The 16,835-nt window shown below is 42.1% G+C and overlaps 1 long non-coding RNA gene across 1 annotated transcript; it reads left to right on the top strand.

Moving 5' to 3' along the window:
• The first annotated feature begins 1,593 nt into the window (after positions 1 to 1,593).
• Positions 1,594 to 2,499, top strand: LOC118966026. The gene is made up of 2 exons (XR_005053225.1): positions 1,594 to 1,776; positions 2,004 to 2,499. It is a non-coding gene; the product is annotated as an uncharacterized LOC118966026 (long non-coding RNA).
• Positions 2,500 to 16,835: the final 14,336 nt, after the last annotated feature.

The following is a 16,835-nucleotide window of genomic DNA, read 5'->3' as shown; positions in this document are numbered from 1 at the left end:
AACGTTGGTAAGACAATACAGTTAATCAGAAACGGGAGAACTTACTGAGTAGGTACATGGAAGTGTCACCTCATTTCTCAGCTTGGCTCTCTGCTCATGTGACACGGACAATATTTGCAGTTAACGGTTCAATGAGAGACCAAAAAGCCATCAGATGGTCATGTTAGCACTAACGTTAGCTATGTACTGGTAGCTAACGTTTGCTAGCTAAAGAGACAAAAAAAGACGCAGAACACAATCGAATTACAAAAATCATTAACTGAACAGATAAACACGATTTCAAAAATGGCTGACAGAAATACTAGGGAGAGATGCGGATGGTGGTTGGAAGAGTGCGCTTGGTTGAAATTCAAAAGTGTCATGGTAGCTTTTTGATAAAGCATAACATCAAGACAACGCAGCCGCATTGTAAGTGGGATGCACTGTTGAGCGCTACATCCCGAGGGGTTCGTGCTAATTGTACGGAGATTGTGACAGCCGGTTAAATGGCGTCCCTTGAGAAAGCAAGAACAAGATGTATGTCAGGAGAAATGCAGTATTATAATAAGGAGGCGTATACTTGGAATACAGAGGAGGAATGGAGGGAAAAAGAGAGACACGGGAGGTCTAAGAGTGAGGAAGACGTGAGCTTGTTGGTTAAAAATGGGGGGGGAGATGGTTTGTTAAAGAAGAATGGTAGAAAGTGTAAGCAGAGTGAGCTGAAGACAGGAGGAGAAAAGGAAGTGAATGAGGGTGAAGTATCAGAGGTGGTAGGTGTGGTGAAGTTCTCAGAGCCCAAGGCTTGCACCGAGGGTCAGGATAAAGATGAGTCACAGAAGTGAAGTATTTGGAAAAGTGGAACCTTGTCTTTTGTCTGATCCATTTGTGGTTTCAGGGTGGGTGAAAACAGAGTTGGGTGCTGTGGAATCGGTGAAGTGGTCTTGTGATAATTGTTTGTGTAACTGTTGGTCAGAGGGAGAAGGTGCTCTGCGTTAAACAAATGGGGGCAAGAAATGTGAATTGTTTCGCTCTCAAGAAAAGGGTGCCATTGAAAGGAGTGATTTACTGGGGTAGCAGTAAATGTAAAAGTTGACCAACTGAAGGGAAAGAATCCAGGTGTTTGATGCTCGTCGTTTGGTGCGACGCAGACAGGTTGGCGAGAGTGGTGAAACAAGTCATTTTCTGTTCTTTTGAGTTTTGATGATGTCTTTGCCCGACAAAGTGATGTTAGGATAGATAGGTTATCCTGTTCGAGCTTTTGTGCCGAATACATTACGTTGTTACAGGTGTCAAACTTATGGGCAGGGGGAGGTATCCTGAAAGGAGTGGTGTGAGTAGTAGATCTCTACCAGTACAAAGGGATAGGCCAACAAGTGATGCATGTTTCAGAAAGATTGAATTGCAAGCATTTATAGCTATGGTTATCAACTGTACTACAGGGTTGGAGCGTAAGTCGCAGAAAATTGAGGTTGTGGTGGCAGCTGCAGAGAGGTATTTGGGTTTGCGAGACTTGACATCAGAAGAGTTACAGGGTGTGTTAAATGTGGTGATGTCCCATCCTTTCAGGTTGTTGGCATGAGGTAGGACTAAATCTATTTAAATAGTGGAGTAGGGTGGTGGTATTTTTAGATTTTTTTGTTTAGTGTTGTGTTAGATGGTTGGGTATTTGTTTATTTATTTCAAGCAAGGTATAAGGAAGTTATACTCCAGTCTAGTAGGTGGCGGTAATGCAACATATTGGATGCCAACTGCCTTTAAAACTCAGCGAAGAGGAAAAATACTATGACGGAAGCAAATGTAAGTAATTATGTCATAACGAATCATGCATAAAAAATGTACAGTTGAGAGGAATATGTTAATGTAAAGACAAACGATTATGTATTTTTCGTTTGTCATAAGGCTCATTTACAAAAATCGCTATTTAGCAAGCTAGCTGACTAGTTAACATTAGCCAACTAGCTGGCTAACTTTATGGTGTTGTGACATCAGTTTGAAATTGTAATTCTGGTTGTTTAATGTTTTAGGGACTCGTGAAACAACCAGCAAACCAAGCTGTCTTGTGAAACATTGGATGTAAAGAATCTATCTAGCTAGCTAAAGCATTTACTGCAAATTGATTGTACAATTTTGTAAGCTTGCCTTGCTGATATTTGCCATGTAATCCATCTGAAGTAACATAGCAAGCTAACTATTTTGTTGCTTATTGTGCAGTGGAGGATTAAAATACCTGTATGCCTATGGATGTGTAGCTAGCTATGTAGGCGATCTGTGTATTGACCCTAAAACGTTTGGTATATTAGTTCAGAACCTAGCTATGAACATAGCTAGCCAATTGTATCAACTTCATTCATGACGCCTATGGATTGAGTAGAATATAATAGAACTTTGTGCCAAGGATGCTAGTCGAATATACATGTAGTTATTACCATACATGATATCCCGACATTGTAGCCTGTACATTTGATATATTCACTGATCATGTACTCTACTTTGGCAAATAAAGGTGCAGTTCAGGTATGAATTTCTGTGAGATTATTTTTCAGTCATATCCAATACCAGGAGTGTCAAACTCCATTCTTTGAATGATGCTTTGTCTGCATGTATGTATTCCAATTATAGACTTGCTGGTGATATTTAATTCACTTAGCTAGTTATCTATACACTATATAAAGTTGGCTAGATAGCCAGCTATCTACGTTAGCAGCTAATTTGAGTTAGCCTGCACTATAGCTAGTTAGCTAATAATACATAGATTTTTTTTACATTTTCGAAATGTATTGTAATGAAACAGCAGAGAGCAGGTCTCGAACCCTCGACCTTCGAGCCCGAGGTCTGGCGCGCTATCGACTAAAAAGCAAAAGCATGCACGTGCGGGAGGGTCGATTTCCGCGCTTATAAACCCAGGATCGTTACAGTATTCAGTTACTTCAATAGGTTCTCCCAGCCATGTGGACGATTGGAAACAGGGCAGCAAATTGTGTTTGTCACCAGAGCGTTTTAGAGCATGTTACTATTTAACTGTGAATAAATTAATGAAATTGAGAATGGATTAAACTATTTATCAATTTATTAACCAGTCCTTCATACAAACATGATGCACAATCAAACGTCACAATCGAACGTGCTGCTATATGCTACCTGCAGGCCACTCTGGGCGGCATAAGCGGCACGCAGCAATTTACCACGTGCTAGTAGTGTACACAAGCCATCAGAGGAGACGCCATCTCCCCTCTGCATCCAAAGCGGCAAAGAAGCTACTGTCGGCGTCGGAAGACTTTCCAGAAATTCAGCCAGCTCCAATTGCCTGACAGATACCGAGCTAGCTAACGAATTGGATAGGATTATGAGTAGAATTACATGTTTTAAGATGCATAACTAGTCATGCTGATGGTGGACTAGATCTCCCACTTTCAGTCTGTATATGCATTGTGTCCTGCTACCATTTTTTTTTATTGGCAAGTCTGAGATATGGCTTTTTCTTTGCAACTCTGCCTAGAAGGCCAGCATCCCGGAGTCGCCTCTTCAATGTTGACGTTGAGACTGGTGTTTTGCGGGTACTGTTCAATGAAGCTGCCAGTTGAGGACTTGAGAGGTATCTGTTTCTCAAGCTAGACACTGTAATGTACTTGTCCTCTTGATCAGTTGTGCACCGGGGCCTCCCACTCCTCTTTCTATTCTGATTAAAACCAGTTTGCGCTGTTCTGTGCACAGCGTTGTACCAGATCTTCAGTTTCTTGGCAATTTCTCGCATGGAATAGCCTTAATTTCTCAGAACAAGAATAGAGTAACGAGTTTCAGAAGACCTTTGTTACTGGCCCTTTTGAGTCTGTAATCGAACCCACAAATGCTGATGCTCCAGATACTCAACAAGTCTAAAGAAGGCCAGTTTTGTTGCTTCTTTATACAGGACAACAGTTTTCAGCTGTGCTAACATAATTGCAAAAGGGTTTTCTAATGATCAGTTCGCCTTTTTAAATGATTAACTTGGATTAGCTAATACAACGTGCCATGTAGATATTCCATAAAATCTGCCGTTTCCAGCTACAATAATAATTTACAACATTAACAATGTCTACACTGTATTTCTGATAAATTTGATGTTATTTTGATGGACAAAAAATCTTTGAAAAACATGGACATTTCTAAGTGACCCCAAACTTTTGAACAGTGGTGTATATGAATTACAAATAAGCCTTTAACTAGTTAAATCATGTGTTCTAGTCTATTGCATAGTTACAATGTGTAACCATTGATATCCCAGGACCAGGCTTGGTAAACACTGTTGAAGAGTATAATTGTAATACATACATGCAGACACAGCATCATTCAAAGACTGGAGTTTGATACTCCTGCTATTGGATATGACTGAAAAAGAATGTCTCACAGACATTCATACTGGAACTGCAACTTTATTTGCCAAGGTACAGAACGTGATCAGTGAATATATTCAATGTAAAGGCTACAATGTGAGAAACTCATACTTGGTAATAACTACATGTACAGTTGAAGTCAGAAGTTTACATACACATTAGCCAAATACATTTAAACTCAGTTTTTCACAATTCCTGACATTTAATCCTAGTAAGAATTTGCCTGTCTTAGGTCAGTTAGGATCACCACTTTTTTTTAAGAATGTGAAATGTCAGAATTTCAGTCGAGAGTGATTTATTTCTGCTTTTATTCCTTTCATCACATTCCCAGTGGGTCAAAAGTTTACATACCAATTGAGTGTATTTGGTAGCATTGCCTTTAAATTGTTTTACTTGGGTCAAACGTTTCGGGTAGCCTTCCACAAGCTTCTCACAATAAGTTGGGTGAATTTTAGCCCATTCCTCCTGACAGAGCTGGTGTAACTGAGTCAGGATTGTAAGGCCTCTTTGCTCGCACACGCTTTTTCAGTTCTGCCCACAAATGTTCTATAGGATTGAGGTCAGGGCTTCGTGATGGCCACTCCAATACCTTGACTTTGTTTTCCTTAAGCCATTTTGCCACAACTTTGGAAGTATGCTTGGGGTCATTGTCCATTTGGAAGACCCATTTGCGACCAAGCTTTAACTTCCTGACTGATGTCTTGAGATGTTGCTTTAATATATCCACTTAATTTTCCTACCTCATGATGCCGTCTATTTTGTGAAGTGCACCAGTCCCTCCTGCAGCAAAGCACCCCCACAACATGATGCTGCCACCCCTGTGCTTCACGGTTGGGATGGTGTTTTTTGGCTTGCAAGCATCCCCTTTTTTCCTCCAAACATAACAATGGTCATTATGGCCAAACAGTTCTATTTTTGTTTCATCAGACCAGAGGATATTTCTCCAGAGGATATTTCTTCAACTGCAGTTGCAGTTTATGGCGGTTTTGGAGCAGTGGCTTCTTCCTTGCTGAGCGGCCTTTCAGGATATGTCGATATTGGACTTGTTTTACTGTGGATATAGATACTTTTGTTTGCCCCACCCAACGGTCCCCCACCTACTCCGCTTCTCACCGCTTTCCTTTCACTGAAAATGAATGGGAAGTGATGTCTCACCACTGGTGCAACCAGTAGTGTACATAGGCTGGTGCTGGGCAGTGGCTCTGATGAGGAGTGTGCTGTGTGTCTGGACTTTGTGTTTAAAGTTTCCAAGAGCACAGTGGTCTCCATCATTGGGAAATGGGAGAAAAAAAACTACACAGCTGGTTAAATAATAAACTAATTATCAAGCAAAAAAATTTGCACCCCTTAGGGTCCCGGGACCAAGTTTGGGAAACGCAGCATTATAGGATATTGTGTGTAGATATTTGTTTTGAATTCAGGCTGTAACACAACATAATTTGGAAAAAGTCAAGGGGTATGAATACTTTCTGAAGGCACTGTATGTACCGAGCAGGAGTGGTGCCCTCTTTGCAGAGGCCGGATCAAGGCCAGTGGGCTGGTGGAGTTTCATCGGGAAGAAAAGGAGAGCAACCTCTCTGAGAACTGGAGGAGCAGCTCCGAAGTGGAGGCTCAGACTGCGAAGTGAGGACAGCAGAATCGAGGCTCTGGTTGTCTCTCAGTTCACAAGCTTCCTCACTCTACTGGAGGTCCCACTCAGGGAGGAGGGTTTCAGGTTTGTGCGTCTGGACGGCACTATGAGCCAGAAGAGGTGGGTTCAGATCATCCAGAGTAATGCACCCAATAGCCCATTGATTATACTGCTGTCTCAAAGCCGGAGGGGTGGGGCTAAACCTATACAGTGGGGCAAAAAAGTATTTAGTCAACCACCAATTGTGCAAGTTCTCCCACTTAAAAAGATGAGAGGCCTGTAATTTTCATCATAGGTACACTTCAACTATGACAGACAAAATGAGAAATAAAATCCAGAAAATCACATTGTAGGATTTTTAATGAATTTATTTGCAAATTATGGTGGAAAATAAGTACTTGGTCAATAACAAAAGTTTATCTCAATATTTTGTTATATACCCTTTGTTGGCAATGACAGAGGTCAAACGTTTTCTGTAAGTCTTCACAAGGTTTTCACACACTGTTGCTGGTATTTTGGCCCATTCCTCCATGCACATCTCCTCTAGAGCAGTGATGTTTTGGGGCTGTTGCTGGGCAACACGGACTTTCAACTCCCTCCAAAGATTTTCTATGGGGTTGAGATCTGGAGACTGGCTAGGCCACTCCAGGACCTTGAAATGCTTCTTACGAAGCCACTCCTTCGTTGCCCGGGCGGTGTGTTTGGGATCATTGTCATGCTGAAAGACCCAGCCACGTTTCATCTTCAATGCCCTAGCTGATGGAAGGAGGTTTTCACTCAAAATCTCACGATACATGGCCCCATTCATTCTTTCCTTTACACGGATCAGTCATCGTGGTCCCTTTGCAGAAGAACAGCCCCAAAGCATGATGTTTCCACCCCCATGCTTCACAGTAGGTATGGTGTTCTTTGGATGCAACTCAGCATTCTTTGTCCTCCAAACACGACGAGTTGAGTTTTTACCAAAAAGTTATATTTTGGTTTCATCTGACCTTATGACATTCTCCCAATCTTCTTCTGGATCATCCAAATGCTCTCTAGCAAACTTCAGACGGGCCTGGACATGTACTGGCTTAAGCAGGGGGACACTTCTGGCACTGCAGGATTTGAGTCCCTGGCGGCGTAGTCTGTTACTGATGGTAGGCTTTGTTACTTTGGTCCCAGCTCTCTGCAGGTCATTCACTAGGTCCCCCCGTGTGGTTCTGGGATTTTTGCTCACCGTTCTTGTGATCATTTTTGACCCCACGGGGTGAGATCTTGTGTGGAGCCCCAGATCGAGGGAGATTATCAGTGGTCTTGTATGTCTTCCATTTCCTCATGATTGCTCCCACAGTTGATTTCTTCAGGTCTACAATTTTGTTTCTGGTGTCCTTTGACAGCTCTTTGGTCTTGGCCATAGTGGAGTTTGGAGTGTGACTGTTGGAGGTTGTGGACAGGTGTCTTTTATACCGATAACAAGTTCAAACAGGTGCCATTAATACAGGTAACGAGGACAGAGGAGCCTCTTAAAGAAGAAGTTACAGGTCTGTGAGAGCCAGAAATCTTGCTTGTTTGTAGGTGACCAAATACGTATTTTCCACCATAATTTGCAAATAAATTCATTAGTGTGAATGGTTTGTCCTCTGACAAATCAACTGTAAATTTCGGTGTTCCTCAAGGTTCCGTTTTAGGACCACTATTGTTTTCACTATATATTTTACCTCTTGGGGATGTTATTCGAAAACATAATGTTAACTTTCACTGCTATGCGGATGACATGTACATTTCAATGAAACATGGTGAAGCCCCAAAATTGCCCTTGCTAGAAGCATGTGTTTCAGACATAAGGAAGTGGATGGCTGCAAACTTTCTACTTTTAAACTCGGACAAAACAGAGATGCTTGTTCTAGGTCCCAAGAAACAAAGAGATCTTCTGTTGAATCTAACAATTAATCTTATGGTTGTACAGTCGTCTCAAATAAAACTGTGAAGGACCTCGGCGTTACTCTGGACCCTGAACTCTCTTTTGAAGAACATATCAAGACTATTTCAAGGACAGCTTTTTTCCATCTACGTAACATTGCAAAAATCTGAAACTTTCTCTCCAAAAATGATGCAGAAAAATTAATCCATGCTTTTGTCACTTCTAGGTTAGACTACTGCAATGCTCTACTTTCCGGCTACCCGGATAAAGCACTAAATAAACTTCAGTTAGTGCTAAATACGGCTGCTAGAATCCTGACTAGAACCAAAAAATTTGATCATATTACTCCAGTGCTAGCCTCTCTACACTGGCTTCCTGTCAAAGCAAGGGCTGATTTCAAGGTTTTACTGCTAACCTACAAAGCATTACATGGGCTTGCTCCTACCTACAGTGCCTTGCGAAAGTATTCGGCCCCCTTGAACTTTGCCACCTTTTCCCACATTTCAGGCTTCAAACATAAAGATATAAAACTGTATTTTTTTGTGAAGAATCAACAACAAGTGGGACACAATCATGAAGTGGAACGACATTTATTGGATATTTCAAACTTTTTTAACAAATCAAAAACTGAAAAATTGGGCGTGCAAAATTATTCAGCCCCTTTACTTTCAGTGCAGCAAACTCTCTCCAGAAGTTCAGTGAGGATCTCTGAATGATCCAATGTTGACCTAAATGACTAATGATGATAAATACAATCCACCTGTGTGTAATCAAGTCTCTGTATAAATGCACCTGCACTGTGATAGTCTCAGAGGTCCGTTAAAAGCGCAGAGAGCATCATGAAGAACAAGGAACACACCAGGCAGGTTCGAGATACTGTTGTGAAGAAGTTTAAAGCCGGATTTGGATACAAAAATATTTCCCAAGCTTTAAACATCCCAAGGAGCACTGTGCAAGCGATAATATTGAAATGGAAGGAGTATCAGACCACTGCAAATCTACCAAGACCTGGCCGTCCCTCTAAACTTTCAGCTCATACAAGGAGAAGACTGATCAGAGATGCAGCCAAGAGGCCCATGATCACTCTGGATGAACTGCAGAGATCTACAACTGAGGTGGGAGACTCTGTCCATAGGACAACAATCAGTCATATATTGCACAAATCTGGCCTTTATGGAAGAATGGCAAGAAGAAAGCCATTTCTTAAAGATATCCATAAAAAGTGTTGTTTAAAGTTTGCCACAAGCCACCTGGGAGACACACCAAACATGTGGAAGAAGGTGCTCTGGTCAGATGAAACCAAAATTGAACTTTTTGGCAACAATGCAAAACGTTATGTTTGGCGTAAAAGCAACACAGCTGAACACACCATCCCCACTGTCAAACATGGTGGTGGCAGCATCATGGTTTGGGCCTGCTTTTCTTCAACAGGGACAGGGAAGATGGTTAAAATTGATGGGAAGATGGATGGAGCCAAATACAGGACCATTCTGGAAGAAAACCTGATGGAGTCTGCAAAAGACCTGAGACTGGGACGGAGATTTGTCTTCCAACAAGACAATGATCCAAAACATAAAGCAAAATCTACAATGGAATGGTTCAAAAATAAACATATCCAGGTGTTAGAATGGCCAGGTCAAAGTCCAGACCTGAATCCAATCGAGAATCTGTGGAAAGAACTGAAAACTGCTGTTCACAAATGCTCTCCATCCAACCTCACTGAGCTCGAGCTGTTTTGCAAAGAGGAATGGGAAAAAATGTCAGTCTCTCAATGTGCAAAACTGACAGAGACATACCCCAAGCGACTTACAGCTGTAATCGCAGCAAAAGGTGGCGCTACAAAGTATTAACTTAAGGGGGCTGAATCATTTTGCACGCCCGATTTTTCAGTTTTTGATTTGTTAAAAAAGTTTGAAATATCCAATAAATGTCGTTCCACTTCATGATTGTGTCCCACTTGTTGTTGATTCTTCACAAAAAAATACAGTTTTATATCTTTATGTTTGAAGCCTGAAATGTGGCAAAAGGTCGCAAAGTTCAAGGGGGCCGAATACTTTCGCAAGGAACTGTATATACAATGCAAAATCCATGTGTATGTATGCATGTGTCTGTGCCTATGTTTGTTTTGCTTCACAGTCCCAGCTGTTCCATAAGGAGTATTTTTACCTGCTTTTTAAGTGCATCAGTTAAGTGCATCAGTTACTTGATGTGGAATTGAGTTCCATGTAGTCATGGCTCTATGTAGTACTGTGCGCCTCCCATAGTCTGTTCTGGACTTGGGTACTGTGAAGAGACCTCTGGTGGCATGACTTGTGGGGTATGCATGGGTGTCGGAGCTGTGTGATAGTATTTAAACAGACAGCTCGTGTGTGTGTGTGTGTGTGTGTGTGTGTGTGTGTGTTATATATATATATATATATATATATATATATACACAGTACGTACATACATGCATACATACATCATATTGCTATGTACTGCTCTTTAGTAGTTTGACTGATAGGGATGAAGTGTAAACGCAACAATTTTACTGAGTTACAGTTCATATAAGGAAATCAGTCAATTTAAATAAACGAATTAAGCCATAATCTATGGATTTAACGAGTGGGAAGGGGCGCCATGGGAGGGCCTGAACCATTCACTTGGGAGCCAGGCCTAGCCAATTTGAATGAGTTTTTCCCACAAAAGGGCTTTATCGCACACAAATAGCCGGTTGTATCGACTTAGTCTGAATAGCCTCAATGAAGTCTATGGATTGAGTAGAATATAACTTTGTATATACATTAATTGCAATACATACAGTGGGGGAAAAAAGTATTTAGTCAGCCACCAATTGTGCAAGTTCTCCCACTTAAAAAGATGAGGCCTGTAATTTTCATCAACTATGACAGACAAAATGAGGGGAAAAAATCCAGAAAATCACATTGTAGGATTTTTAATCAAATCAAATTTATTTATATAGCCCTTCGTACATCAGCTGATATCTCAAAGTGCTGTACAGAAACCCAGCCTAAAACCCCAAACAGCAAGCAATGCAGGTGTAGAAGCACGGTGGCTAGGAAAAACTCCCTAGAAAGGCCAAAACCTAGGAAGAAACCTAGAGAGGAACCAGGCTATGTGGGGTGGCCAGTCCTCTTCTGGCTGTGCCGGGTGGAGATTATAACAGAACATGGCCAAGATGTTCAAATGTTCATAAATGACCAGCATGGTCGAATAATAATAAGGCAGAACAGTTGAAACTGGAGCAGCAGCACGGCCAGGTGGACTGGGGACAGCAAGGAGTCATCATGTCAGGTAGTCCTGGGGCATGGTCCTAGGGCTCAGGTCCTCCGAGAGAGAGAAAGAAAGAGAGAATTAGAGAGAGCATATGTGGGATGGCCAGTCCTCTTTTGGCTGTGCCGGGTGGAGATTATAACAGAACATGGCCAAGATGTTCAAATGTTCATAAATGACCAGCATGGTCGAATAATAATAAGGCAGAACAGTTGAAACTGGAGCAGCAGCACGGCCAGGTGGACTGGGGACAGCAAGGAGTCATCATGTCAGGTAGTCCTGGGGCATGGTCCTAGGGCTCAGGTCCTCCGAGAGAGAGAAAGAAAGAGAGAATTAGAGAGAGCATATGTGGGATGGCCAGTCCTCTTTTGGCTGTGCCGGGTGGAGATTATAACAGAACATGGCCAAGTACTCCAGATATAACAAACTGACCCTAGCCCCCCGACACAAACTACTGCAGCATAAATACTGGAGGCTGAGACAGGATTGGTCAAGAGACACTGTGGCCCCATCCGAGGACACCCCCGGACAGGGCCAAACAGGAAGGATATAACCCCACCCACTTTGCCAAAGCACAGCCCCCACACCACTAGAGGGATATCTTCAACCACCAACTTACCATCCTGAGACAAGGCTGAGTATAGCCCACAAAGACCTCAACCACGGCACAACCCAAGGGGGGGGGGGGGGGGGGCGCCAACCCAGACAGGATGACCACATCAGTGAATCAACCCACTCAGGTGACGCACCCCCTCCAGGGACGGCATGAGAGAACCCCAGTAAGCCAGTGACTCAGCCCCTGTAATAGGGTTAGAGGCAGAGAATCCCAGTGGAAAGAGGGGAACCGGCCAGGCAGAGACAGCAAGGGCGGTTCGTTGCTCCAGAGCCTTTCCGTTCACCTTCCCACTCCTGGGCCAGACTACACTCAATCATATGACCCACTGAAGAGATGAGTCTTCAGTAGAGACTTAAAGGTTGAGACCGAGTTTGCGTCTCTGACATGGGTAGGCAGACCGTTCCATAAAAATGGAGCTCTATAGGAGAAAGCCCTGCCTCCAGCTGTTTGCTTAGAAATTCTAGGGACAATTAGGAGGCCTGCGTCTTGTGACCGTAGCGTACGTGTAGGTATGTACGGCAGGACCAAATCAGAGAGATACAGTGCCTTGCGAAAGTATTCGGCCCCCTTGAACTTTGCGACCTTTTGCCACATTTCAGGCTTCAAACATAAAGATATAAAACTGTATTTTTTTGTGAAGAATCAACAACAAGTGGGACACAATCATGAAGTGGAACGACATTTATTGGATATTTCAAACTTTTTTAACAAATCAAAAACTGAAAAATTGGGCGTGCAAAATTATTCAGCCCCCTTAAGTTAATACTTTGTAGCGCCACCCTTTGCTGCGATTACAGCTGTAAGTCGCTTGGGGTATGTCTCTATCAGTTTTGCACATCGAGAGACTGACATTTTTTCCCATTCCTCCTTGCAAAACAGCTCGAGCTCAGTGAGGTTGGATGGAGAGCATTTGTGAACAGCAGTTTTCAGTTCTTTCCACAGATTCTCGATTGGATTCAGGTCTGGACTTTGACTTGGCCATTCTAACACCTGGATATGTTTATTTTTGAACCATTCCATTGTAGATTTTGCTTTATGTTTTGGATCATTGTCTTGTTGGAAGACAAATCTCCGTCCCAGTCTCAGGTCTTTTGCAGACTCCATCAGGTTTTCTTCCAGAATAGTCCTGTATTTGGCTCCATCCATCTTCCCATCAATTTTAACCATCTTCCCTGTCCCTGCTGAAGAAAAGCAGGCCCAAACCATGATGCTGCCACCACCATGTTTGACAGTGGGGATGGTATGTTCAGGGTGATGAGCTGTGTTGCTTTTACGCCAAACATAACATTTTGCATTGTTGCCAAAAAGTTCCATTTTGGTTTCATCTGACCAGAGCACCTTCTTCCACATGTTTGGTGCGTCTCCCAGGTGGCTTGTGGCAAACTTTAAACAACACTTTTTATGGATATCTTTAAGAAATGGCTTTCTTCTTGCCACTCTTCCATAAAGGCCAGATTTGTGCAATATACGACTGATTGTTGTCCTATGGACAGAGTCTCCCACCTCAGCTGTAGATCTCTGCAGTTCATCCAGAGTGATCATGGGCTTCTTGGCTGCATCTCTGATCAGTCTTCTCCTTGTATGAGCTGAAAGTTTAGAGGGACGGCCAGGTCTTGGTAGATTTGCAGTGGTCTGATACTCCTTCCATTTCAATATTATCGCTTGCACAGTGCTCCTTTGGATGTTTAAAGCTTGGGAAATCTTTTTGTATCCAAATCCGGCTTTAAACTTCTTCACAACAGTATCTCGGACCTGCCTGGTGTGTTCCTTGTTCTTCATGATGCTCTCTGGGCTTTTAACAGACCTCTGAGACTATCACAGTGCAGGTGCATTTATACGGAGACTTGATTACACACAGGTGGATTGTATTTATCATCATTAGTCATTTAGGTCAACATTGGATCATTCAGAGATCCTCACTGAACGTCTGGACAGAGTTTGCTGCACTGAAAGTAAAGGGGCTGAATAATTTTGCACGCCCAATTTTTCAGTTTTTGATTTGTTAAAAAAGTTTGAAATATCCAATAAATGTCGTTCCACTTCATGATTGTGTCCCACTTGTTGTTGATTCTTCACAAAAAAATACAGTTTTATATCTTTATGTTTGAAGCCTGAAATGTGGCAAAAGGTCGCAAAGTTCAAGGGAGCCGAATACTTTCGCAAGGCACTGTATGTGGTAGTGGAGTATGGGCCCGAGGACACACACTGTGTTACAAATTCTGTAATGAATGTATTGTGAGTCAACTGTATGTATATACAGTTGAAGTCGGAAGTTTACATACACAAACTAGTTTTTCAACCACTCCACAAATTTCTTGTTAACTAACAAGAAATTTTGGCAAGTCGAAAATTCCAGGAAATTCTGTCATGGCTTTAGAACGTTCTGATAGGCGAATTGACATAATTTGAGTCAATTGGAGGTGTACCTGTGGATGTATTTCAAGGCCTACCTTCAAATTCATTGGCTCTTTGCTTGACAACATGGGAAAATCAAAAGAAATCAGCCAAGATCAATTGTAGACCTCCACAAGTCTGGTTCATCCTTGGGAGCAATTTCCAAACGCCTGAAGGTACCACATTCATCTGTACAAACAATAGTATGCAAGTATAAACACCATGGGACCACGCAGCCGTCATACTGCTCAGGAAGGAGACGCGTTCTGTCTCCTAGAGATGAACGTACTTCAGTGCAAAAAGAGCAAATCAATCCCAGAACAACAGCAAAGGACCTTGTGAGGATGCTGGAGGAAACCGGTACAAAAGTATCTATATCCACAGTAAAACGAGTCCTATATCGACATATCCTGAAAGGCCGCTCAGCAAGGAAGAAGCCACTGCTCCAAAATCGCCATAAAAAAGCCAGACTACGGTTTGCAACTGCACATGGGGACAAAGATCATACTATTTGGAGAAATGTCCTCTTGTCTGCTGAAACAAAAATAGAACAGTTTGGCCATAATGACCATTGTTATGTTTGGAGGAAAAAGGGGAGGCTGGCAAGCCAAAGGACACCCTCCCAAACGTGAACCACGGGGTCGGCAGCATCGTGTTGTGGGGGTGCTTTGCTAAAGGAGGGACTGGTGAACTTCACAAAATAGATGGCTTCATGAGGTAGGAAAATGAAGTGGATATATTGAAGCAACATCTCAAGACATCAGTTAAGTTAAAGCTTGGTCGCAAATAGTTCTTCCAAATGGACAATGACCCCAAGCATACTTCCAAAGTTGTGGCAAAATGGCTTAAGGACAACAAAGTCAAGGTATTGGAGTGGCCATCACAAAGCTCTGACCTCAAGCCTAAAGAAAATTTGTGGGAAGAACTGAAAAAGCGTGTGCGAGCAAGGCCTACAATCTTGACTCAATTACACCAGCTTTGTCAGGAGGAATGGGCCAAAATTCACCCAACTTATTGTGAGAAGCTTGTGGAAGGCTACCCAAAACGTTATACCCAAGTTAAACAATTTAAAGGCAATGCTGCCAAATACTAATTGAGTGTATGTAAAATACTAATTGAGTGTATGTAAACTTCTGACCCACTAGAAATGTGATGAAAGGAACAAAAGCCGAAATAATTCGCTCTATTATTCTGACATTTCACATTCTTAAAATAAAGTGGTGACCTAAGACAGGGATTTTTTTCTAGGATTAAATGTCAGGAATTGTGAAAAACTGAGTTTAATGCATTTGGCTAAGGTGTATGTAAACTTCAACTGTATATCACATTCTCCATACTGGTCTTTAGGAGTTTGACTGACAGGGGGGGGGATGAAGGAGTGGTTATATCTGTTCAGCTCACACTGAGGAACCCTGTTACATCTGGCTGAGGGGAGAAGCTGAAACTTTGGGTGGTGTACATGGGAGGGGTCTGACATTTTCTTCACCTATCTCATGATTGTTTGTTCATAAACACAGTCAGCAGTGATGAGTGCTACCTCACACCCATCACCTGCCAAGGCAGCAGCTACTCCTCCTGGGGTTTGGTGAGATGAAGGCAGTTATACAATTTTTGAAAACACAATATATTCATTACAGAATTCACAAGTGTGTGCCCTCGGGCCTATACTCTACTACCACATATCTACAACTCAAAATCCATGTGTACGTGTATACATTGTGTGTATGTTGCTTTACAGTCAAGGCTGTTCCATAACATGTATTTTTTTTACCTGCTTTTTAAATCTGTTTCTACTGCTTGCATCAGTTACCTGATGTGGAATAGTTCCATTTAGTCATGGCTCCGTTGTATTGTGCGCTTCCCAGTCTGTTCTTGACTTCGGGACTGTGAAGATACCTCTGGTAGCATGTGTTATGGGGTATGCATGGGTGTCTGGTACCTTCATCTTGTCAACACCTCTTACAAAAACAAGATTACCAGATGTTTATCATCGTATCTTTGATAGTTTCATTTGTTAATATTGCTAGACCTCATTACTGGTTTATCATCCACCTCAGTATATTTGATGGATTCCTAGCCAAAGCAAAAGTGGCCGAGATACCTTTCTGTCCATTGATGTAGTCGCAAAGCTCTAAAATAGTTTCACAGATCAATTATCTGGGGGAATTCTCTTTAGATACCTGCGGGTAGCCAGAGTATACCAAAAAACACAGGACAATTGGAAAAATACACTACCAGCTTGATAGCAGCTGCAGCCTCTGATCATTAAATATTCTTCCAACCCAATTTGTCACTCCCATGTGACACTCGTCCTTCAACCATCAGTGCAGACTGAATTATCACCGTAATTTTTTTTTACAGGACGATCCCATTTCAAAACTGGTTTGTTTGGAGTGTTGTGACAGGTTTACATTGTATTGACCAACAAAGAATATCTATGCATACATAAAAATAAACTCACCTTCAGAATTTCAAAATTCAAGCACATGCTGCACCATCCTAATATTTAATGTCAACTGCCTGAGAATCTTGAGTAAAAATAGAAAATTCCTGGATGTAATGTCAACACTTTCTCAAAGTCCATATGTCAATTATCAGTAGCCCACACAGTCCTCAAACTCCACACTCATTCAAAACGTAAAAGCTTAAAGAGCAGTGATACTAGCAAGA

The sequence above is a fragment of the Oncorhynchus mykiss genome, chromosome 9 (assembly GCF_013265735.2).
Source record: "Oncorhynchus mykiss isolate Arlee chromosome 9, USDA_OmykA_1.1, whole genome shotgun sequence".
NCBI lineage: Eukaryota > Metazoa > Chordata > Actinopteri > Salmoniformes > Salmonidae > Oncorhynchus > Oncorhynchus mykiss.
Note: the sequence above shows the minus strand (reverse complement) of the source record. Positions and strands in the feature narration are given on the sequence as shown.